General features: G+C 40.8%; 1 long non-coding RNA gene across 2 annotated transcripts in view; it reads left to right on the top strand.

The window, feature by feature from the left end:
• The first annotated feature begins 5,718 nt into the window (after positions 1-5,718).
• Positions 5,719-23,975, top strand: part of LOC125615927 — a 22,036-nt gene continuing 3,779 nt past the window's right edge. The window contains exons 1-3 of one of the 2 annotated variants that reach the window (XR_007346530.1): positions 5,719-6,129; positions 14,751-14,814; positions 21,885-21,993. This is a non-coding gene — a long non-coding RNA (uncharacterized LOC125615927). The remainder of the gene's footprint in view (positions 6,130-14,750; positions 14,815-21,884; positions 21,994-23,975) is intronic. The other variant, XR_007346531.1, reaches the window with a different exon arrangement.

The raw sequence follows: 23,975 nt of genomic DNA, 5'->3' as shown, positions 1-23,975 counted from the left end.
TCTTTAGGCAGCTGAAGTGCAGCCGCCTCTCAGCAGATGGTGGTTAATAATAGGCTTTGTTCTCCAGGTTCTTCTATTTTCAGCCACTGAATACAATTTATAAAGGGGGGGGGGATACACCATCATCCCCAGCCCCCTTATCAGATCTCTTATAATTATAGAATAAGGTGCCTGTGAACTCCCAGGGAGCTGGTTTCCACAGCAACGGCAAGCTATTATATTCTAAAGGCCAAGCTAGAACTCCGCCCCCTCGTCCTCTCCACTGCTGGCGTCTTGTTATTGCAGTGTTCCGAAATAAACTTGCTGCCTAATCGTAAATCCCATATAATTAGAGATGAGCTAATCTTTACCCCGCTACCTTTGTGCGGCCCACTCATCGCGTTAGCAGTTTCTGGAACAGCGATGCTGACGGACCCTTTGATGTCAGAGCAGTCCTTCCTCTCCCAGGAACTGGGTGCACCATAAATCCATGTATGGCTGAGGACCCTCCTACCGGAAAGGCCCTGGGGTTGCATGGCCTGCCCCAGCTGCTGCAGCAAAAAGAGGGGCTGCTTTAGATAGTGACTTGGGGCGGCCAGCTGTACATTCAGGAGGTGCAGAGAAATCTTCTTGGAGGGGACATAGAGCTGTCACTGCCATATTTTGTGGTCACCTTCAGTAGCCAGCATCAGGGCAGGTGACACTGAGAGAGTTGCTTTTGGCCTCTCTCCCTCCTGTTTCTTGTCCTGCTCCCCAGCAACCCCTTCAATCACTGGAGATGGGTTCTAGCACACTCGACTCTTGGGCTTGCGTTTTGTTCTCCTTCAGGAGGAATCGTCCCGATTTTACCACTCAGGGGACACCAGCAGGTGTTATTCTCAGTGCAGGGGTCTCTGGAATTCCACCCTCATGGGGGCAAATGCTGATGTATAACCAAAGGAACAGGATAAGTACAAGTGAGCGCTGTGGGGGAACTCACACAGTGTGGTGTGTTGCAGTGTGTTCGGGGTCTTGGGGGTCTACCTAATATCTAAGCAGAGACTTGGAAGACAAAGAGGATTGATTATATTCCATCTGTTCAGGGGTCCTGTCTGCTTCGTTTTGTCAAAACGTCCATCATGGGTTGGTCTTTAGCCAGTTTCATCTGTGCTGAATCTTTCTTTACTTGGTCCCTCCAGATCGACTCTCCACCTTTCTCTTTCTAGGTCTCTGCCTCATGCTTTAGAGGCAGCAGGTTCCCCGAGTCCTCTTGGTCTCAGAGGGCTGGAGGCACTGACACAAGGAGGTTGGTGGTGGGGGGCAAGTGTCACCCCTGAGGGCTCTCAGTGGTCTGGTTGCCACCTCCTACGGAGGCCAATCGGTGCTTCTGGGTGGCTCTCTCTAGAGAGCTATCCTCCTTGAGTCCTGGTACTCTTTCTCTTCTCTTGTCCCTTTGGGCTTAGGACTCCCCACAGTTGCTCACCCAGGGATCCCGTACCATCCCATGGCAGTGGTACATCTGCCATCACCTCAGCAGACAAATCTTTTCTTCACCCCACTTCCCCACATGCTTCCAACAAGAGCTTTCTTTTTCTTTTCCAGACTCTGACTGAGTCAGTTTCTTTCTCCCACTTATGCCAGCATTACTTGTGCCTTCTCTCACATGGATTCTCCATTACCCCAAACAGGCCCACCTTCCCACTTTGCCTCTTTGGATCCTTCTCATGCAAATCTCATCTCCTCTGAAACACTTTATTTTTACCAAACAGTGACTTTTCTAAGAATGAGCTCCCTTCCCCTGCCCTATGGCTCAGCCTTGTTCTCTAGTAGTTTCCTCTCTGTTGATTGAATTTCCCCAGCTAGACGCTAACCTTTTTTTTGCAAGGAGAGGGATTGTGTCAAGGTGTTCTTCAGGGCATGACTCATGAAGTGCTGGGAGCATCACTCCCCCTCCAGAGTCTCCCTGGTTGGCTGCACAGTTGCCTTCTGCTAGGGCCAGACTCAGATCACATGCACACTACATGCATAGCATAAGAGATTGTGGATATCAGGGCAAGGCAGGTCTGTAGTTTCTTCCAGGTGTCCTGATGTTAGGGTCTTGCCAAAATGTGGGGATCAGACAGTAATGCTCTTTGTCTACGGCGGATATGTTCCGACACCCCAAGTGGATGCCTGAAACTGCAGATAGTGCCAAATCCCACACACAAATGTATTTTCCTTTATATTCATACCTACGATAAGGTTAATTTATAAATTAGGCACAATAAGAGATTAACAATAATAACTACTAATAAAATAGGACAGTTATAAAAATATACTGCAATACAATTATGTGGTCTCTCTCTTGAAAAAAACAAAACCAATATTAATATTTTTGCACCATGGTTGACCTACCACAGGTGCCTCTAAGCTCAGAAAGTGGAACTCTGAATAAAGGGAAACTACCTGCCCCCACCCCGCATTTCCAAAGTAATTCCGAAGGCCTCATCTGGTTTCCTCCTCAGAATAGTAATTCATAACAAAAGCATAAAACTGTTTAGGAACATGCGTTGCAAACTCTGTCCAAACAGAAAGGAACAATTATTTGAGAGTTCAGGAGGCCCAGATATCCTTGTAATGAAAGTTTTCATATGAATTGGGTAGGAAGTACAACAGCAAATGACATAAATAAATGCTTCCAAGAGATCCTAATATCCGGCAGCAGGATCCCAGGTAGGGCTGGCATCTACATTTTTAGGCTCTTTAGAATCCTAGCAGTTATAAATGAAATCAACAGATTTTGTTGCTTCTTTCAACAGGGGAAAAAAAGTTGCTGATTTTTTTAAAAGGCTGCTTGAGAATAATCTATTGAAAAAGCAAGGCTCAAAGGGTTGCCCAGGAGATTGAAATCAAGGGAGAAAAAAAAGACAGAACACAAAAATCCGACCAGATAATCATGAATACAACTTCCCAATGTGCGTATACACCGAGTTTTAAAAATTAATTGACACAGTTCCCTGTTAATCTTAACTTTTCAGCTTGATTATGGGATTTCTTAGATAACATCCCACTTAATAATAAGGAGCTTTGTAATATTCTGCCCTGTTCTGGTACCTGCTCTGTGCTCAGGATAGCTAAAGCAATGTTGGATTATTTTTTCTGGCCTCTGGCAGGCTGGGTAATTTAAGGCTTCAGTGGAGTGGGACAGGTCACCGTGGGTTGAGCTATAAGCTGACTTCAGTGTAATTTCGCTCTGAGTAACATACTGCAAAGTGCTTGGATGGTTTGTTTGTCCATCAAGATTAAAAATGATCCTTGGATTCTATTTCCATTTATTACAGGAAGGCAATTTGTTAGGTGGTCCTTCCGGTGAGAAGATCTTATTCAGATAACATTCCTAGCTTTAATTCTGAATTTCCTTCTGGGGTGGGGGTTGGGAGGCAGGGCTGATCTGAGACTTTCCTACTAGCACAGCACAGTATCTCTCTTCAGCATACCTCACCTTGCAGCTGTGTTCACACTGTGGCTCTGACCTCCAAAGCCTCCCATGGACCAACAGAGGTACTTGGCTTGTAAAGGAACAGTGCAAAGTAGGAGTGGTGGTCCATAGCAAAATGGGGCTAATGTCTCAACAATGTAGTGTACTCAGTGGAGAGGTTGGAGCAGTGGAGAAAGATACAAATGATGAGTGCTGGCTGACAGCCGTAAATTACCCAAGAACTGATAGGACTTAACCTCTGGGGCTCCCTAGTGTACTTGGAGCTGGGAGACTTTATGAATCAGCCAAGATCTGTGTTAACTGATGGGGCAGGAGGCAGAGGACCATGGACAGCAAACAGAGTCAGGGAAGTTAGAGTTGGGAGATGACTTGGCTAGTGGGGTTATGTTAAGAACGGGTTTAGACTTTGCATGTTGATCTTGGTGTGACTTGGAAATCAAGTAAAACATTATATTTGGAGATTTATTACTTAATACTTTAAAGAGAAGCTGTTTAAATATGAACCAGTCATTTACACATTAGTATAAATAAAAGTTCTGCAAACAGATTTTGTTAGAAAGGGAAAAATAAATACTGAAGTGGTTATTTCTAGGGAGAGAAATTCAGCCAACAGAGGGTGCTCAAAGGCTCCAAAGTCCATCTTGATGAGGAAAGCTCTGGTCCTGCTCTGCTGTTTCACTTCTAGATCTGATCTACACTTAATTTTATCCCCAAGTTTGTGGGGAAGCCAGTCTATCCAAATAAGTATATCCTTTATACTCTTATATTTTACTTTAATTGCAATGTATTATTCTCTTTTTCACATTGTATTTTTATTTGCTTTATTGAGATGTAATTTACATGTCATAGACTTTATCCATGCCAAGCATACAATTCCCTGATTTTTAGTAACTTTACAGAATTTTATAACCATTGCCACAATCCAGTTGTAGAACATTTTCGTCATTCCAACAAGATTCCTCATGCCCACATAGTGTTAATTCTCATTTTAAGCACTATCTTTATTGTGGAAAATGGAAGTTTAAGACATGTTCCAGTTCTTCAGAGAGGTGAGTGTTACAGACGATTATTCTCAAGTTCTGGCATTGGTAAAGTATTAATCTAAATCCCAGATCTTTTACTTAGTACTAGGGAGTTTATTTGATTATTTAATTGCTCATTTGTTCACCTAAAAATGTATGATTAATAATATCTACCTGGCAGGATTGTTTAAATCAGTAGAGATAACATGTGAAGCCTGCTACATAGATGTTCAGTAAAATCATGGAATTATTTTATCATATATATAGATGCTTGCAAACAATAGGAACTTGTTGGATACAGAGACTGAATTCTGAGGTTAATTATTTTATTATTTTGTAACCTACTTAGTGGAATGGGATTGGTTGGAAAACAATTCATTTTATAGTAGACATTGGCTTTAAAAATAAAATGCATTTTAAAAACTTAATTCAAAAAAATATATTGCTCAATTTTTTTTCCTCTTAAAATTACACAGAGATTTTCTTTCCAAAGAATTTTCCAAATGGCCTGCACCCTCCTGGCCTCCCCCAGTTCAATCCTGTGTTTTACAATTTTATCTTGCCTTCTTCTGAAATGGATTTGAAAAAAATAATACCTGACTTCAGGTTTTCAGATCTTGGTAGTGATTTTCTCTTCTGGTATGAAATTTAAGACCAATAAAATGCAGTTGCTATTTCCTGTGGATGTTCTGCTTCTGTGTGTTATGATTTCATATTTATTACCATGAGTTGAGATCACAATAAATGCCTCTATCTCCCTGCTTTATGTTGTAGCCATTCATTTTTGTGGAGAAGTTGAGCTACTGGCTCAGTTCTCATGACCAGGTACCAGGAAAACTAAATGATGTGGCCACTAGGGGGCACTCCTCTCACAGAGTCTAAAGGCCCAGGGAAGGGTTACTTCAGCCCTTCTCCTCTTCCTCCTGCCTGAGGGACCTCACAGATGAGTGGCACAGTGGTGCCCAAGCTCTTCCTTAGCCATCCCTACACTGGGACTGCTTCCCAAATGGACAGGGGATGAATAGGAGCTTTCTGCCACTTGGAATTTTGGGGTAGCTCCATGGCTTCTTCTAGGGAAGGTTCTTTTATTTTTGTTTTTCTGAAAACTGCTTTGCCACTAAGGGGTGCTTGCAAAAGAGACTGGTTCTAGAATTTCTTTCTTTAAATAAAGCAAATCAGAATCTCTGATGATGGGGTCCAGAAATCAGCATTCTCATCACATTCTAAATTTTAATGTACCCCCCCCCCAAAGTTAAAGATCTCAAAACGTGGGCTATTCTTGCAAAACACATCAGCCTTTCTTCTCAAAAACAAATCTCAAACTATAATGAAAGTCTCAGAGGCACTGGAATATGCCCTTCCTGAGACCTCCAAGTTCATATTATCCTCTTGGGGGCAGATAAGACTTCCTTTCTTCCAGTATTCAAGGGTCCCTCAAGGGCTAGCTTGAATTTTAGAAGTGTGATTTAAGAAAAGTAGTGTTGGAATAATCAAACTGATATTGATGAGGAGTTGTAAATAGTTTCTTTAAAAGCAATGGACTTTGTATTTTTTTTTCTGTGTATTTTTGTTTCCCTAGGTTTGCTGTAACAAAGTACCACAGATGGAGTAGCGCAAAAATCACAGAAATTATTATTTCTCAATTATGGAGGCTGAAAGACTGAAATCAAGGTGAGAATTGTTTCACACCTGTGTTAGTTCCTGGTGTCTCTAGTAATCTTGGCATTTCTTTGCTTATAAAGTTGCACTGACTCTGATCTTTTCCTCCTTTGACATGTGGCCTCCTTCTCTCTGTGTGTATCTGTTGTCTTCTCTTTTTTAAAAAATATTTTTTAATTGTAGATGGACACAATACCTTTATTTTATTTTATATATTTATTTTTATGTTGTGCTGAGGATTGAATCCAGTGCCTTACACACCCTAGGCAAGCGCTCTACCACTGAGCCACAACCCCAGGACCTGTCTTCTTTTCTCTCTCTCTCTCTCTTAAATATTTTTGACCCCTAATAGATGCATATAATTTCCTACAACTGATATCTCTTCCTGTGTTAGTCAGATTTTCATTGCTGTGATCAAAATACCTGACAAGAACAACTTAGAGAAGTTTAATTTGGGTTCACAGTTTCAGAGGTTTCAATCCATGGTTGGTTGACTCCATTGCTCTGAACCTAAGACGATGCATAACATTAAGATAGAAGGGCATGGAGGAGAAGGAAAGTTGCTTTCCTCATGGCACCCGAGAAGGAGAGGGTTGGGAAGAAGAGGGAGGGGAGAGCATATGAGGAACCAGGGACATAATATAATCCCCAAAGGCATGCCCCAGTTACCCACTTCCTCCAGCTGAATACAGTTACCACCCAGTACAGCAGTCCTTTCAAATTATTAGCCCATCCACTGATTAGGTTACAGCTCTTATTATTTACCTCTAAACATTCCTGCCTTATCATATAAGCTTTTGGGGGGATACCTCATACCCAAACCATGACACTTCCTTTTAAGTTTCCAAACTCAATGAGTAGCAAGGAAAAACTAAATTAAGCCCAGTACAGAAAAATCAGTCCAATCCAATAATTTAAAGAGCCTATTCATTTTCTGCAGGCATGACTCAGATAAATGCTCATGCTTTCTTATTTCCTTCCCCTTTTCTTTAGATCTCCACAAAATGATAGCTAGAGTCTCATGGGGTTGAGCTTACATGACTTCATGGTCATACAGGAGGCTGCTGACTCACTCTGTCTTTGGATCCTTGCTGGTCTCTGCTGCAGAATAATAGCTTCTGTCTGTTCTAGCAATTCCAGTGGAATAAAACTGGTCCTATCTGATGTTTTTGGGTTTATACTCTAGCATCATTTTCTGGAGTCCCATGTTAGTTAAAGTTTAGAAATCTCTTTCTCATCACAAAGACTGGCTTTATGGCTCTTGTTTTATTAAAGGAACTCAGAAAATCAGCTCTGAGACTCAAAGTAGATTGATGGCCTTTCTTTTTGTTTCTGGTAGCAGTTGATCTTTCATACTTGAGGAAATAACCCTCATAATTTAGTCCTATCTGTAAGGGAACAAGGTTTAAGGACAAGTAAAACCATGTGGTATATTAGTTAGTTTTTGCTGTGTAACAAGCCATCCCAAAGCTCAGTGGTTTAATTCAGGGATTGATAAACTATGGCTCACATCAGGTTTTTGTGGTACCCAGAAGATGAGAATAGCTTTACATCTCCAAAGTGTTTAAAAAACTCAAAGGAATATGCAACAGAGGCCATATGTGGCCTAGGAAGCTAAAATACTTAATCTCTGGTCCTTGATACAAAGAGCTGACCCTGGCTTAAAAAAATAAGCATTTATTATTGCCTACAAGCCTAGGAGTTCTTTAGCTCCTGGACTTCTGCATACATCTGGGGCAAGCTGTGGGGCAGGCAGGCATCTCTGCACATCTTGGCTGGTCCTCTTCCCTCGTCCAGCAGTTGGCTAGCTGAGGTTGATTGGATGGCTGTGGCTAGGAGAAAAGTGCCCTCATGTATGAGCTTTCTCCTCTTCCTACAAGTTAGCCCAGCTTGACTTATGGCAAAAGTGGTTTCAAAAGACAAGAAACAGACAAGGCATTTTGAGACCAAAAATTGGACTTGACATGCTTTTACTCCTCCCACTTTCTATTGGATGGAAATCCCAACCTAGATTTGGGGGTAGGGAAAATAGACTTTATCTCTAGATAGGAAGGATTGCAAAGTCCCATGATGAAGAGTGATCCAGGGCATGGTGGAGAACTGAGACCATTTTTGTAATTAATCTACTATACATAGGTTGTTATTTCCAAAATATTACCCTTGTAACTAAAGAAAATAATTTTATTTATCTATAGATATTTTCCCAGATAATTCTTGTGATCTTAAGATCCACCTTTGTAGAAGCAATTTTAACTTGATTTAGAGCATATTAGAAACTTTTATGAATTCTTAACATAGCTTTCAGATTCTAAAATCCTTGGGTTAAGATTTTTAAAATTTCATACTAGGACTGTCTGCTTTTCTGTTTAATAGCATCTTCTCTTCCCATTCTCAGGTTCCCTACTTGAAGTAAAAGAGAGGTTAGTTTTAACTTTAGTTTTATAATAAACAATAGTCATGGTATTCTCTTGTTTCTCCAATCTATAGTTCCTGAAATTCTAGCTGGCAGCTTTCAAATACCCTTTCAAATCACCCCCATGGGGCTACTGTGAGGCACCTCTTCTTATGAGACATTTTTTTTTAACTTCTAAATTGGTGCCCTCAAGAATCATCTAGAGTTTCATGACAGCCAACTGCAAGTTGAGTTTACCATCAAGTTTCCCTGAATGCAATGTTCAAACTCTGTGACTCATCTTTCTCTTTGTTGGGAACCCCGTAACTTTGTTTGATGCTGTTTTGAGGGAAAACAGAGCACTCCACAAAGATCCAGATGATTGACTCTTGGAGTCTGAAGGCACATCAAACCTTTCCCTGATACACTACACTGTCGTCCTTCAGAGGTGACCAGGAAGCCTTCTTGGCTGTCTCCCAAGTCAAGAAGTTCACTACCTACCGTGAGTTTTGACCACACTAGATTGATACAGACTCTGCATTAACGTATCTCCAAGCAGCTGCTAGAATGGCTCCAAGAAGCTCCAAGAAATATCTAGGTCATAGTCACCACACAATTTTTATAGCATAATTCAGGGGGCAGCAACTAGTTGGAAAAATTAGAACACTGAGCAAAACTGGGGGCCTGCCTAGGGGAATGGTGGTTCCTGCTCTGTTGGAGAAATGCTGTGTATTTGGGGCATTCCTTCGAAATTCTAGTTGTAAAAGTCAAGCCTTTACTGAAAGCTCTAAAAAGGAGGCCTGGGATAGAAATTCCTCAGTGGTTTCCCTAAAGGGCTTGTGGCTACTGGAGGGAACGGGTGTGTGCTGAGGACAGACACCTGTGTTTGTTTAGCTCCCTGGCGTGTGAGGTGGGAAGGGAAAGCTGTGGCTTGGGAGAGGAAGATTTGTTTACTGGAAAGAGGCTTGAGTGTATGGGGTAGGCCACCCCAAATTGTGTGGGGCCTGGTAAGTTTGAAAAGTCATTTTCAAGGTTGTCAGGTGTGATAGAAATTGAAGATTACCTACCCAATTACCCAATGTCCAATTTCCCCCTTTTCCTTACCAATAGAACCTGTTTTGTTTGAGACAGCTCTGGACTTCAGAAGACCATTCTCCCTGATTCCTTTGTAGCTATGATGGCCCAGTGATCTGGCCAAGCCTGATGAGATGTGAGAGGATGCCTACAGAGAAATTGGGAAAAAACTTTTGTGTCCCATTTGTGAGTTCTGTCCCTTTTTCCTTTCCCTTCCTTCTTCTTGTGGCCTGTTCTCCCGACATGAGGGCATAAGGAGCTCTGTATCTTTGGGACAACCACAACAACAGGCACAGGCAGAATTCTACCCGCTCAGGATTCTCTCCTGGGCAGCTGCACCAGCTCAGGAATGCATTCTTGGGCATCTTCTGTGAGTCCCTGTGTATTTAAGCAAATATTGGTTACGTTTTCTGTTTCTTTCATCCCATCACAGTTTTTAGTGACACAGAATATACACTATACAACACAGCTTCTTGAATAATCTTCCTTAACATGATACCTAAGAACCAAGGTTTGAGATCAAGCCTGGATGACCCCAGAGACCATCTTTTCATAGTATTGTTCTGTAGAAACTGCACAATAAAAGACAATTGAGGAATTTTGTGTTTGTGAACTCTCTGACCTGGAAGACTTTGCCTGGCTGGAGGAACTGTGAGTTGGCATGCAGGGCCTGGGCCCGCAGGGCGAGGGTGGAATTAAAGATTGGTGGCAAACCACAGTGCTCTGTGCTATTAATTGTTCAGGTGACCCCCCCCCCCCTTGTGCTTTGACTCTCACCTATGGCAGCTGAGCATGCCCCATGTGGGTCAAGGGAGCTGTGAGCTCAGGTGCTGCTGAGCCTCTTGCTGGACTGGGTATATTAACAGGCCTGCAGTCTTCCATATTAGAAGGTCAACACTTCTGGGTTATAGCTGATTTGTGTTTTGTGAGTGTGATTGACACATAACCACTGCAATAGAAGACTAAGACCCAAAAGGTTTTTTATTAATCTCTTATTAATCTTAATCTTAGCAACATATTATTTCTCATTTACAATGACATTTTTCTTAATCTTATATGTGGTCTCTTTGTATTGCCGCAAAATATGTATAATATATATGTATTATATGTATATATGCATAATATATACTTATTTATCACATATATGTATAATATATACACATTTATATTTTATAAGTTTAAATGTCAATAATGTCAATAAGTATGGCTAAAAAGTTTTTCTTGTCAATGGCCAGTTGCCTTCAGTAGGAATCTGTGTTCAACTTCCAGGAAGAGTTGATGTGAGCTCATGGGGTGAGGGGCCCTTCCACTATAGCAGGCAGGGAGGGAGCACAAGAAATGAAAAGAGCATGGGCTTCGAAACTGGGGAGACCTAGATGAAATTCAGATACTACTGCTAGAGCTGTGAGCTCTCGAGGAGGTTTTATACCTTCCTGAGCCCCACTTGCCTTATTTGTACATTAGGCATAAGTATATGATGTCAGGCATAAACTGGGCAAGTTTGTGCACACCTGTAATCCCAGTGACTTGGAAGACAGAGGCAGGAGAATCATAAATTCAAGGCCAGCCTCAGCAATTTAGTGAGGGTCCTTTCTCAAAGTAAAAAATAAAAAGGGCTGGAGATATAACTCAATGGTAGGGTAACCCTGGATCTAGTCCCCAGTAACACCAAATAAATAAAAAAAATAAGATAAAAATAATTTCAGGCCTGGTGCTAATTCAGGATCCCTCAGTGTAAGTTTTCTCCTTTGAGTCAGTAATAATAATAAAATGGTAGTAGAACTAAGAGTAACAGCAATAAAAACTGCCACCCATATTATGCCTTCTTGCTCACACTACAGTGGGTCTGAGTACATGGACTCTTGAGTCAGAAGTGCTGGGTTCAAATTCTTGTTCTGCCCCTTGAGAGCTCAGGGATTTGGGGTAAGAGATTTAACTTCTTCATGGCTCATTTGCTTCATTTGTAAAGTGGGGGTAGTAATCCTTATACTTCACAGAGTTGTTGCAGAAGCTACAGTAGATGACAGTGAATGGTAGGCACAGGGACTGGCATGTATTCAGGGCTCAATACGTGATAAGTAAAAAAGGATGGTGACAGGGCTCAGATTTTGCCCCTTGGTTGGTAGCACCCGTACAACAGGTGGCCTGGAGCCAGGCCTCTGACCTCAAGCTTATTCTGTGCCAGCACTGTGCTTAGCACTGGGGATGGAAAGAGTGAGTAAGACTTGGCTTCCATTTTTTATTTCAAGTTCAGTGTCTGTGATGGATGTTCAGGAAATGAGAAACATTAAGGTAGGTCCCCAGTCCTTTAATACCACCAACTGTTTTGAGTTTCTCTGACCCTAAGGATAGGGAAGATGCCCCTGAATCTGAGTAGGTGGCTGCTTGTGACAAGGTGGTCATAGCCAGAGCAGATCTCTCGGGTTCTGTTTTATGCTGATTTCCCATCTTTGCTGCATCCAGTGTGCTCTTGTGAGGTTCTGTCCCCCACGGATTTATGTAACTTATCACCACAGTCACGTCTGTGTGTTTTGTTGATGCCATTTAAATTCTGTTACTATTTAATACCAAGAACATCTAAAAAGAACATTTTGAGGGACTTGAAAAATCCAATTGTTCTCTTGGTAATTTGATTGTAGGAAACAGGAGAAGATAGTACTCTGAATAGAGTGCTTTTAAATGAATCATCATTGCTTTCTTGTACAGGCAATAGATGGACTCAAATTGGGAGCCCTGCTAAAATCTGTCATTAGGTGGAAGATGTAGTCTATGTGGTAGGGAAAGTTCAGCACTGTGTGGCAGAAAATCCAAAATAATAATGGCTTAAACAAGATGGATACTTGATTTGTTTCTCATGAAAAAGAAATGTGGAGGAGACCGTTCATAGCTGGCAGGTGGCTTCTTGGAATTCCCAGGGAGCTCTCCATCTCCCTGTTCTGCCATCTGTAGAACCTGGCCTTCTCCTTATGGACCAAGAGCTGCCCAGACTCCAGCAGTCATGTCTGTATTCCACCCACAAGGAGAGAGCAGAATAAAAAGTGAGAGCATTTTTCTTTAACGCATTCCCCAGGAGTCCCATATTACACTTTTGCTTGTATGTTATTGGTCAATGCTTAGTAACATGGCCACCACTAGCTGTAAGAAAGGCTGGAAAATTTATTCTTTATTCCAGGAACCTAGGTACTAAGCCAAAATAGGGTTCTGTAATAGGGAAAGAGGGGAGAATACATTCTTACCCAGAAGACTTAGCAACACATTTTTTTTGAGACTCAGTCACATCCTTATCTGCTAGTAGAAGGTCTTTTGGGGGGGCTTAGTTCAGGGACCCACAGCAGGAAAATCCTTACCGTGGGTGGGGCTGCATAAATAAGGTACATGGGACTTGGAAATAAAAAAGCTAGAAAATTGCAAAGTGGGGTTAAAGACAGAGTTGGACAATTCCTGGAATCATCTAGGGCTGTAAATCAGCTTCCTTATTCAAGATATGAAGTCACTGAGGGCCAGATGAGTAGTTGACCTCCAGTGTCAGGGGCTGCCAAATCTGCTCGGGTTTGATGATTTGCTAGAAAGTTCACAGAACTCAGAAAAAAGTGTTATATTCACAGTTCCAACTTATAGTGAAAGGGTATAGATTAAAATCACAAAAGAAAGGGGCTCAAATGACAGAGTCCGGAAGAATCCAGGTATGAGATTTTTATTGTTCTCTCCTGGTATAGTCCACGAATAGTGCTGGATTCCCCCAGTTGCATTGTGTGTGACAGCACATGTGAAGTTTTCCTAATCAGGAAAACTCACCTGGACCTTGGTGTCTAGGACTTTCGTGGGGCATGTCCAGGACCTGCATGACATCCTACCCCCCAGAGGTCAGACTGATGTGGTGTGGCCTAAAAGGTCCATCATAAATCACACTGTTGGCATAAATAGTCTAGTGTGGCACAAGGTCCAGGTACACAGAGATACTTTTGCCAATGAGAGTATTCAAGGGCTTAGAGGTTATCTCCCAGGAGATGGTTAAAGGCCAATTCAGGAGATATTTAGAAGGTGCAGGGTTTGGAAAGCTCAGCTTTGCTGAGTCAATCTTTCACTGCATCTTTGCCCAAAGCCACCCACCTGTGGCAGAGCCAGGTCCAGATTGTTCATCACCTTATAAGTCATCAAGGGCAATAGTCTTGAGTTGACTTGCCCATAGCAGAGATAGATCTAGAATACTCCTCCTGACCTCCATCCAGAACAAGAATTGATTTAAAGCGTGATTTGGAACACTCACAAGTGTGTTCAGATGGGCTCTTAGTGGCTGTAAAACTTTAAAAGATTGCATAACTTCTTGGTAGCTCAGGTTTCTCATCTGTAACTATGAAGAAGATGACATTGTTACCTATTCACAGTGTTGTTCTGAGGGTTACATAGCATGAACATAATGCTCCTTGTGATGATTCATTATACCTGCTCAATTAATGAAAACTATTATTGTTAACACCATTAAAAGCCAAGGCAGCATCTCCTTTTGAAGATGGTCAGAGAGCTGCACAGGAAATTCTGGGTTCCTTTGTATCAATGAAAACTGAAATCTTAACTATAGTTGACATTGCCCATATTGTAAAATTTCCTCAACCATTTACTTTATCCTGTTTTCAGTAAGGTAAAGCTGCCCCCATATAATTTTATTTTCATCTGTGTGTGTGTTCTCTGATCCTTTCTCATTTCTAGAATCATCTTAGATAAACCATTCCTCTGAGGTGATTGTCTGCAATGCTCCAACATCCTCTATGTTTCTCCACAGAAAGATTTGACTTCCCAATTAGTTTTTGTTGCTCATTCAAATTCAGCCCAAAGCAGGAGCAAAAGATCTTCTTACCTTATTTGTCACTATCAACCTGTGTATTTTTGGAAAAGTCATTTGACCTCTCTGGGCTTCAATTTCCTCATCTCTAAATTGAGGGGCAAGGGAGACATAGCTGTTGAGATTCCTTCTACCTTGATGCTCAGATACTGAATGTGAATCTGTGTTTTGGGTCATTTCGTCATCAGGATTAGACATCCATTGTGTGTGTGTGTGTGTGTGTGTGTGTGTGTGTTCCTGTGCATGGGATGGGCTGGGAATAGCTTGAAGATGGAGAAGCAGCAGGGATTCAGCTAATTCTGTATTTTTTCTCCCCCTACCCTGCAGATTTTATGTTGCTGAGCAATCCTGAATCACAAACCTGTCAAAGAGGAAGCTGTTTGTGTTTGGGGTAAGAAACCCTCAGCTTCCGCTCTGCCCACTCTCACCACGCTGTAAATGCCAACACATTTGGGAGGACTGGAGGAAAGAATCTCTAATATTTTAGAAGCTTTGGAGTTGCTTTGGGACAGGATCCTTAGATTGTTCTCTATCCATTCATCTACCTCAGTTTTAACCAGGGGCGAGGGCTTTGGACCTACAAAGCTGGGTGATGTTTAAGAAGAGGACCTCAGGAAGGAAGGACTTCACCCTGTTGGTCCCTTCCCTTCTTCCTCCCTCCCTCCCAAGGCTGTTCTTTTCAGAATCCTATCTCTCTCGCCTCTGCTGACTTCCTGATACTTCTGCTCCTGAAACTTCTAGAGGAAGTGTCACACCAGCACTACTAAGCAGGCAAAAAAAGCTGGTCTGTGTGCCTCAGCCACTCCAATCTGCACTGCAAAGCAGGCATTTTTGTTCAAGCTTCTTTTTAAAGCGATTTAAAAAAGGAAACAGACACTCCCGTGAAGCCTGAATAGCACCATTTCTATCAGGTTTGTCATGACATGGGCTGACATGAGAGCAGCCCCATAACAGGGCTGACAGTTTGATGGGTTTAATTTCAGTGCAGATTTCTGCAAAGAGGCAGCTGCCAGGGGCCTGCCACTGGTGGCTGGGGAGGAAGATGGGGCCACAAGCTTTTTTGGGGAGGAAGGGTTGTCCAATGATGCAGCTGATCACAGCAACAGCAACCCTCCTGTGCCCACTGTTGCTGATCTCAATCTCTTAACGGACTTAGCATCCACCCTGCTCAACTAGTCCCTCTCTGGTGGGGGGGGGCAATATTTGGTCTCTGTGTGAAAAATGAAAGCAGAGATCAAACAAATGGTCTTGAGATGAGGAAGCTAATCAAGGTGGTAGAGGAGCCCACAACTTCTGTTGTGGATCCTGGATACACATCACTCTGTGAAAAAGGGAGAGGTGGATGTATTTTGCATCATCTCCCCTTCCACTGCTCACCCCACTTGGCATCCTGATGGGAGGCCTCATTGTATACAACGGAGAAGTTATTCCTGAGGGAAGTCACATATGTAAACAAGGCAGGATTCCTTCCTTCAGGTTCAGTACTTCTGTTCACCTGTATCCTCCCCACAACGGCCTAACTTACAAGAGATATGTTCTCCTGACATTCCATAGCCCTTTTCTCTTCCACACACTGGCTTCTTAGTTTATTTCTTCTGAGTCTTGTGGATTGGGAGGTCTGTGAACACGCATCATTTATTCATTCCACCAGCATTAATTGGTTAACCATGTGATACATTTTGGAGCTACAAAGCTGAATTATTCATGCTTCCTGCCCTTCAAAATTGGAACTTCTGGTAGGGAGAACTAACACCCAAAGAGGTAATCTTTGGAAAAGAAATTTAAAGACCATCTTGTGATGCCATTTTACATAACCAAGAATGGTCACATTTAAAAAGTCTAAACGTATTAGGTGTTGTTGTGGGTTTAAACCAAGCAGATCTCTTACACACCCCTGGTAAGGGCAAAATGATGTAAGTACAGTCATGTGTCACTTAATTATGGAGATTTGTTCTGAGACATGCATTGTCAGGTAATTTCATCATTGTGTCAACTTCATGGAGTGTGCTTTTACTAAACTAATAGAGGGATATTGTCACTAGGAAATATAGAATTTCCATCATGTTATGTGCCCAATTTTTGACTGAAACACTGTTACATGGTTCATGACTGTTCATAGAAAATAATTTTGCTTTATTTAATATGGATATCACTAGCAAACTGTAGAACAAAAAGCAAGTCACAGAATAATATGTGGATAATTTTGCATTGTCAGGGGTTGTATATAAAGGAAAGAATATGATATTTCCTCTTTCTCATCTGGCTTCTTTCATTCATCATTAGTATTTTGAGAATTACTCACATTACAGCATATATTAATAGTCTATTCCTTTTTATTGTTCAGTAGTATTCCACTATATAGATATACCACAATTTGTTTATCCATTCACTTTTTGATGGATATACAGCTTTTTTTTCTATTACAAATGAAGATGCTATGAACATTTATATTCAATGAGGTGCATGAATTTTTATTTCCATTTATCTTGGGTAAATGCTTATGAATAGAATGGCTGGATCCTACTTTTTAATGCTACTAATATTTTACTTACTTATTTGCTTTCATTTTAACAAATATAAAATATTTAAAGGTGCTTTTGTTCACTTGGACCCTAAGATCCTAGATTCATCCACTGACAATTATCTCACCAACGTGGTTTTTCAGAAAATTAATGTTCAAGTAAGAGAGAGGATGTAGCACATAATGAATTAAGTACTTTAAACTTTTGTCAACTGACCTGAGTGGATCCTATGTTTATCTTTTTAGGACGCTTCTTAACTTTCCCAGAATGATTTACCATTTTAATATTCCTACCAGCAGTGTATGAGCATTCTGGTTCTTCCCCATCCTCCTTGATACTTGGAATGGTCGATTTTTGTGTTAGTCATTGTAATAGGTGTGTTGGGGTGTTAATTATGGTTTTGACTTGCATTTCCCTAACGTCTATGAATTTTGAGCATCTTTTCTGTATATCGTTGTTGAGAAAGCATTTGTTCAAGTCTTTGCTATTGGCTTTTGAGAGTTATATCTATATTCTGGATTTTTACATACTCTGATGTGTAAATATTTTCTCCCAATAGTCTCATTCTATTAACAATGTTTTTCAAGGAGCAGAAGTTTAAAATTATGACAGTGACCAATTTGTCAATTTGTTCTTTTATGTAGTTTTGAGATCTCACTTAAGAAAACTTTTCCTGAGTTAACACCACAAACTTTTTTCCTAGAAGGTTTATAGCTTTAAGTTTTACGGTTAGGTCTACAATCCATTTTAAACTAATTTTTAAATAAAGTGTGAGTTTTGGATTGAGGCGTGTTATACCTCAATCTATACCTCCTAGATTTACCCACTAGTTTTAGCACAATTTGTCAAAGAGGCCATCCTTTTTCTATCTTTGCAATTATCCTGAAAATTTCTTGTCTGTATATGTTGGTTTGTGGTCTCTCTATTTTTTTCTGCTAATCTCTATTTTTATGCCAATAACTCACTATTTTGACATCTGGAGCTGTACGAAGTCTTGGAATCATCCTTCTGACTTGGTTTTTCTTTTCTAACTTGTTTGGGCTAGTCTAGGTGCTTTGCATTTCCCATGAATTTTAAGTTTTAATTGCTTGGGAATTGAGTAAATGTCAAAGATGTTTCATAGTGGCCTTATTACTCTAATTAGTTAATGAGAGGGGAGATGGCATGAAGCTGCTGTGAACACATAGATATTTCCAGCATGAATTAGGAAAGGTGACCTGTGGCAAACTGATGACATCAATCAGAGGGGGCCAGGTCTATGCCCAGCTTGGGCTGACAGTGACATTGTGGTGCTCATCTATGACACACTGAGATGTTGCCATATATCCTGTGACCTAGGCACTGAATAGCACCTGGTCCTGAATATTGTCCTCAACACTTTCTCTGCTGGTCTCTTTGATAATGTAATTGTGTCAATACACTGAGAGTCAGAGCCAGAAAAGGAATCCCCAACCTACACCTCCAGATTTCAGATAGCTTCTTCATTGCTGTATTTCATGCAAGAACACCATAAAATGTGTTCTTGCATGAACACAAAATGAAGTGGTAAGCAAACTGTCTTCTAGTTGGGTGACACTTGTATTCACTATAATCAAGCCTGATAGTTTTTCCCTTGGAGAAAGCAACGCCAATAAACACAATCAGGACACAGGAGAATAAAAATGGGGTTAGTGTTTGTACAAATAAGGAGAGCAGTGGGGATGACTCCCAAAGCAGTGTCTTCCTGAACACGTGAGGTAAGAGTATTTTATTGGGAAGACCCATGCATATTTGTTTATCAAAGATTCCTGATCACATGTAGAGATGAGCACATTCTTGAGCATGCTCACTTGAGACCATAGATGGGAGCACTCCCTCCATTCTGCCCCTTTGTAGAGAAGTTAGCATTGAAAGTGACTTGGTAATTTGGCCCCTCTCTGATACCATCAGATTGCCACAGTTCCTCTTGCCTACTTTGTGCTGGAAATATTTCTGTGTCCACCATCATTCCATCTTCCTTCTCATTAACTAATCAATATAAAAAGGCCAATATGAAAAAATCTTTGACATTTACTAAATTCCCAAGCAATTAAAATCCAAAGTTCATATGGAAATGCAAAGTATTTAGACTAGCCCAAACAAGTTAGAAAAAGACAACCAAGTCAACTGATTCCTTGAGTTTTCTTCTGGGGGGCCTTATCTGAAACAAACAAACAAACAAACAAACAAACAAGTTTAAGGTGTTAGCAGTCATTGAAAGAGACAGCAGATTCTTCCCCTGCAAGCAGATGTTTGCCCCTGAAAGGTCCTGCCTGGATAGAATATCTGCTTCAGCCAGTATCCTTAGAAGGCTTGATGCAGGCTCAGGTTCCCTTCTTTCCCCAAAGTGCCCACACCAGAGAGCTCAGGGAAGCAGATGTGGAGGACATGAATCATCTTTTGGTTGTCTCACATGCAAATTCCCTCTTGTCTGAGTACTCTGTTCTCCTGTTGGAACAATCTGCTATCACGTGTCATTTTGGTGGATTGGCAATTCCTGGTGAAGTCAGCTCCTATTGCCTACCATCAAGGATAGTTGATGGAGGCCAGATTCTTTCTCTATTACATGTCTTAATCTTGGCCTGGAGGACACGGGCTCTTGGGACATTGAACCTGGAGCAAATGAAGCCAAGATAGAGGGAAGAATGGAGGTGAGGGTCAGAGCAGTGACAGAGACTGGAGCAGGCCAATTTGCCTTGCAAGGTGACATTTTGGCATCACTTATGCTACATGTGCTACAGAGAGGATGCCTGGTAGAAGTTAAATGAATCAGTGTATGGAAAATAACACTGTCAGAGATCCCTTTTCTCCTACACAAAAATCTTATCTAGAATCACAGAGTTGTCAAACTGAAACAGAGTTTGCCTTTCCTTTCTTATCTAACTCAATCTTTTCATTTTGCTGATAAGTACATAGAGACCCAGGAAGTCTGAGGGACTTGACCAAAATTGCCTTCCACCCACACTCCTCATATACACCTAGGCAGAGCTGGGATCTAAGTATTCTGATACCCAGTCCATTTTTCTTTCAGCTACTCTCTCTCACGCTTATACAATTAGATGTTTGCCTAGACATAAACATATTGATAACAGAACTTTTGAAAATGTTGACACGCAACTATAAAATTTCAAAAGCTGCCTCTTATTCTGCCTTTTTGATCCTATTCACAAGCCCTGTGTGACCATCAGCCTGTTTAACAACTAATGCAAAGCCTTATTCAAACAGGTTACATTCACAGAAGCAAATCCCCTTCCAGTGTGCACTTCCTATAAAACTCACACATAGTCGTGTGCCTTGCAGCCTGTTTTTCTTTCTCCCTTTCTTTTTTGTTCTCATCGTCATTAATTCTATCATCAAAACTTCACTCTGGCTGTACAAAATTCACCCAAGTTATTACATCTTTCTAGTCTTTTCTGTGTTTTCTGGAAAGAGGAAAGAATAACACTTATCAACCTCAATGAACTTGATTGAAGGTGAGATAAAATCCTGTACACAAGCTGTTGTGTAAATTTTAATTCATTGTAATCATTAATAAACATTATATTAGTATTAACTACCAAAAAGAAAACAGTGACGGTAGAGGGCGACCTTGACCCTTGACACCAACCCAAATTGAGAGAAAGTATTAATAGAACTATGAAGGATTATATTCAGAATGGTTTTTTTTGTTTTTGTTTTTTGTTTCTTTTTTTTAGGAAACTAAAGGTTTTCAGGATTCCTATTACTTTCTTCATTGATCTGACCAGAATTTGCCTTATATTGACTTTCCTATCACTGGGTTGGCCTCTTAGAAAAGGGCCAGTATCTCATCTCTTTGGATGGATGCAGGATGATCTTTTCTAGAAACTAGGACACAAATGCAGTCATGTGTTATGTAATGACAGGGATGTGTTTTGAGAAATGCATTGTTAGGTGATTTTATTGATGTGTGAACATCATAGAGTGTACTTTTACATCCTAGCCTGTGGTCTCCTTATGTCATCAAGAGACCCAGTAAACACAAGAGAGACGAGGCTGCTGCCAGTGTAACATAGCATATTTTTATAGCAAATGCTTTTTTTTTATAAGTAGGAGTTTATTCCAACACAGTTAAAAAAGTATAGATAGTAAATACATAAACTAGTCATATAGTTATTATCATTGTCAAGCATTAGGTACTGTGCATAATTGTATTCTATATTTTATACGACTGACAGCACAATTGGTGTGTTTACACTAACATCACAACAGACAGGTGAGTCACATGTTGTGCTATGATGGTATGATGCTGCGACATCATTAGATGATAGAAATTTTTTAGCTCTGTTATACTCTTCTGGGATCACTGTTTATACACGCAGTCCATCGGTAAGTGAAAGGCTGCAAGGCATGTGACTGTGTGGGTTTTCTAGGAAGTGTGCACTGAAAGGGGATCTGCTTCTGTGAATGTAGCCTGTTTGAATAAGGCTTTACAGTTGTTGTTAAACAAATAGGTTGATGGTCAATGTCTGAGCTTATTACCAGGCAAATTGAGAAGCTTCAGATATGTCCATGCCTGTGTTTACCTGAGGGCAGTATAAGTCTTAAATAAATAAATTGTATTTTGTTAAGGCTCCAAGCAGTTTGTAGCCTTGTCATTGAGTCTGTCATTGATTAGGGAAAGTAAAATCTCAGTTGTTAAAAACGGACTCAGAATCTTTACCTTCAGTTTTAATTTGGGTCCTGCCAAAAGGACCCTCTGAGACAAGGAAAAGGGTTCAATTGGTTTACTTGGGAGGTGGAATGAGGGAAAGGGCGACTGGAAAGAAGGAAGGGACAAGTAATGCGTGATCTTGAACAGGTCACCGCAGAGAGGTTCAGTCCTGTTGGGTCCTTTGAGAAAAGGTGTCATGCGCCCTCAGTCCTGTTGGGTCCTTTGAGAAAAGGTGTTATATGCCCTCAGGTTCAGCACACTGTTCGGTAAGAAGTCACAGCACCAACCCTCAGCTCTTGCCTTTCATCGCTTGAGGGCTGCTCCTGAGGTGACAACTCCCTGGCACTTCTGTCTGCAGGTGAGTCTGAGATTGGCCAAGCCCAGTGGGTGGGGAACCAATGGCATATGTTACACTACGGAAATGTATTCCAGCTCCTTGGAGAAAATAGGATCCTTCATATAGCACTTTACAGTTCTCCCCTCTTTAAACATCACCATGACAACCACCACAAAATAGAACACCTAAAGTTAGGAATAATTTAAAATTTTGGGAAATGTGGACTATAGGAGAGATTTACATTTCCATTTGCTAAAACTTTACAGAAAAAAAATTCAATACTGAAGTCAATTCTCTAGATCTTTATTGTCCATAGTGTGCTGTTAGAATTTCTTTTTTTCTCTCTCTCTCTCTCAGCATTATGCATAATTACAGAACAATATTAAACTGAAGAGGTTGACATTGATACAATGCAACTGTACCTGGATTCTACCAGTTAAACACATACTCATTGTATTTAGTTCTGTGTAATTTTATCACTGTGTGGATTTGTGTGACCATCACTATAGTGAAGATGCAGGACAGTTCCATTGCAAGGTTCCCTTGTGCTACCCTTTTATAAGCTGCAGCCACTTCCTCCCCCTACCCAACACTGGAAATCATTAATATGTTGTTGGTTATAATTTTGTCATTTCAAGAATATGGGGTAAATGGAATAATACAAATCCAAACTTTTGAGATTTAAAAAAATTTTTTTTCCTATTCTCCTTAACCCTTTGCAATCCATTCAAGTTGTGTGAATCAATATTTTGTTCCATTTTGGTTGTTGAGTAGTATTTCATGGTTTGGATGTATTAAAGTTTGTCTAGTCATTCACTCATTAAATGAATTATACCTGGTTCCTGTTTTGGGTTATTATGAGTAAACCTATGAATACTTGTGTAGAGGCTTTGTGTGGACATATGTTTCCATTTCTCTGGCATAAATGCCCAAGAGTGTTATTGCTATGTCATTTGCTTAATTTGAAGAGAAATTGTCACTCAGAGTAGATGACCCATCGTATGTGTCCACTAGTAATGATCCAGTTTCTCCACACCTTCTCCAGTGTTTTGAAATAGTATTGCTCTCTCTCTCTCTCTTTTTCATATCAGAGCCTCAGGGAGATTGTTTTGGCTTTGGTTTGAGGACAATATTGTGCTTGCAAATTTCTGGGACAACCTAAATATCTCTTATAAATCTTGTTCTTCTTTTTTCTGACTGCCTCTCTTTTTACCTTAAAATAATGTATCTGATAAATTGCAATAGATCAAAGCATTACAAACAACTATCTTCTGTTGGATTAAAAAGCAAAAGGCCAATCCTTAATCTGCAGAGGTGAATAAATGATTCCCACGTGACCTGCCTCAGTGCAGGAAGATGGAATAGGGAAATGAAGAGCGGACAGAATCATAGGAGAATGACCCACAGGGTCCATCATTCATAAAATGTAATGAATATCATAACACTTTAGGCTAAATGCCTTCAGTATACACAGTTTTGAAAAGAAATATACTTGTGGAGACACTGGACTATGACCTACTTTAAGAGATTTGTTCTAATAACATAATTTGGGTTGGGAGGAATGTAACCTACCATTGGTTTAGATGTCATTTAGAAATGATGCTATCTATGGTGTTTTGGGAGATGATGTAATGGATGCCCGAGGCAATTAAACTGCTTGTTTAAAGCCACACAGGGAGCTGACTGCAAAGAAGAAGTAGAGCCCATGCACAGTACAGTCCAGACATATGAAAGGAGATTTTTTAGCTTGACCTATGTCTGATATTTTCATGTCGTACTGTGCCGCACCCTGCTTTGCATGTCATCTTGTCACAAGCTGGAAGGTCCTGCATGGTTCTATTTTGCTGCCTATTTTATTACTCTATAGACTGGACATGGAGGGTGGGTGAGGCATTCCTCTGCAGAATGAGAGTATGACCTGTTTGCAAATGTTGTCTTGTGTTCAGGCTGGTCCAAAGGCTCAGAAGTCCAAAGAGGAGCTGGAGCTGGTCATGGGGGGCGGG

The sequence above is a fragment of the Marmota marmota genome, unplaced genomic scaffold (assembly GCF_001458135.2).
Source record: "Marmota marmota marmota unplaced genomic scaffold, marMar, whole genome shotgun sequence".
Classification (NCBI taxonomy): domain Eukaryota; kingdom Metazoa; phylum Chordata; class Mammalia; order Rodentia; family Sciuridae; genus Marmota; species Marmota marmota.
The sequence above is the reverse complement of the archived record's forward strand: the minus strand, read 5'-3'. Positions and strand labels throughout refer to the sequence as shown.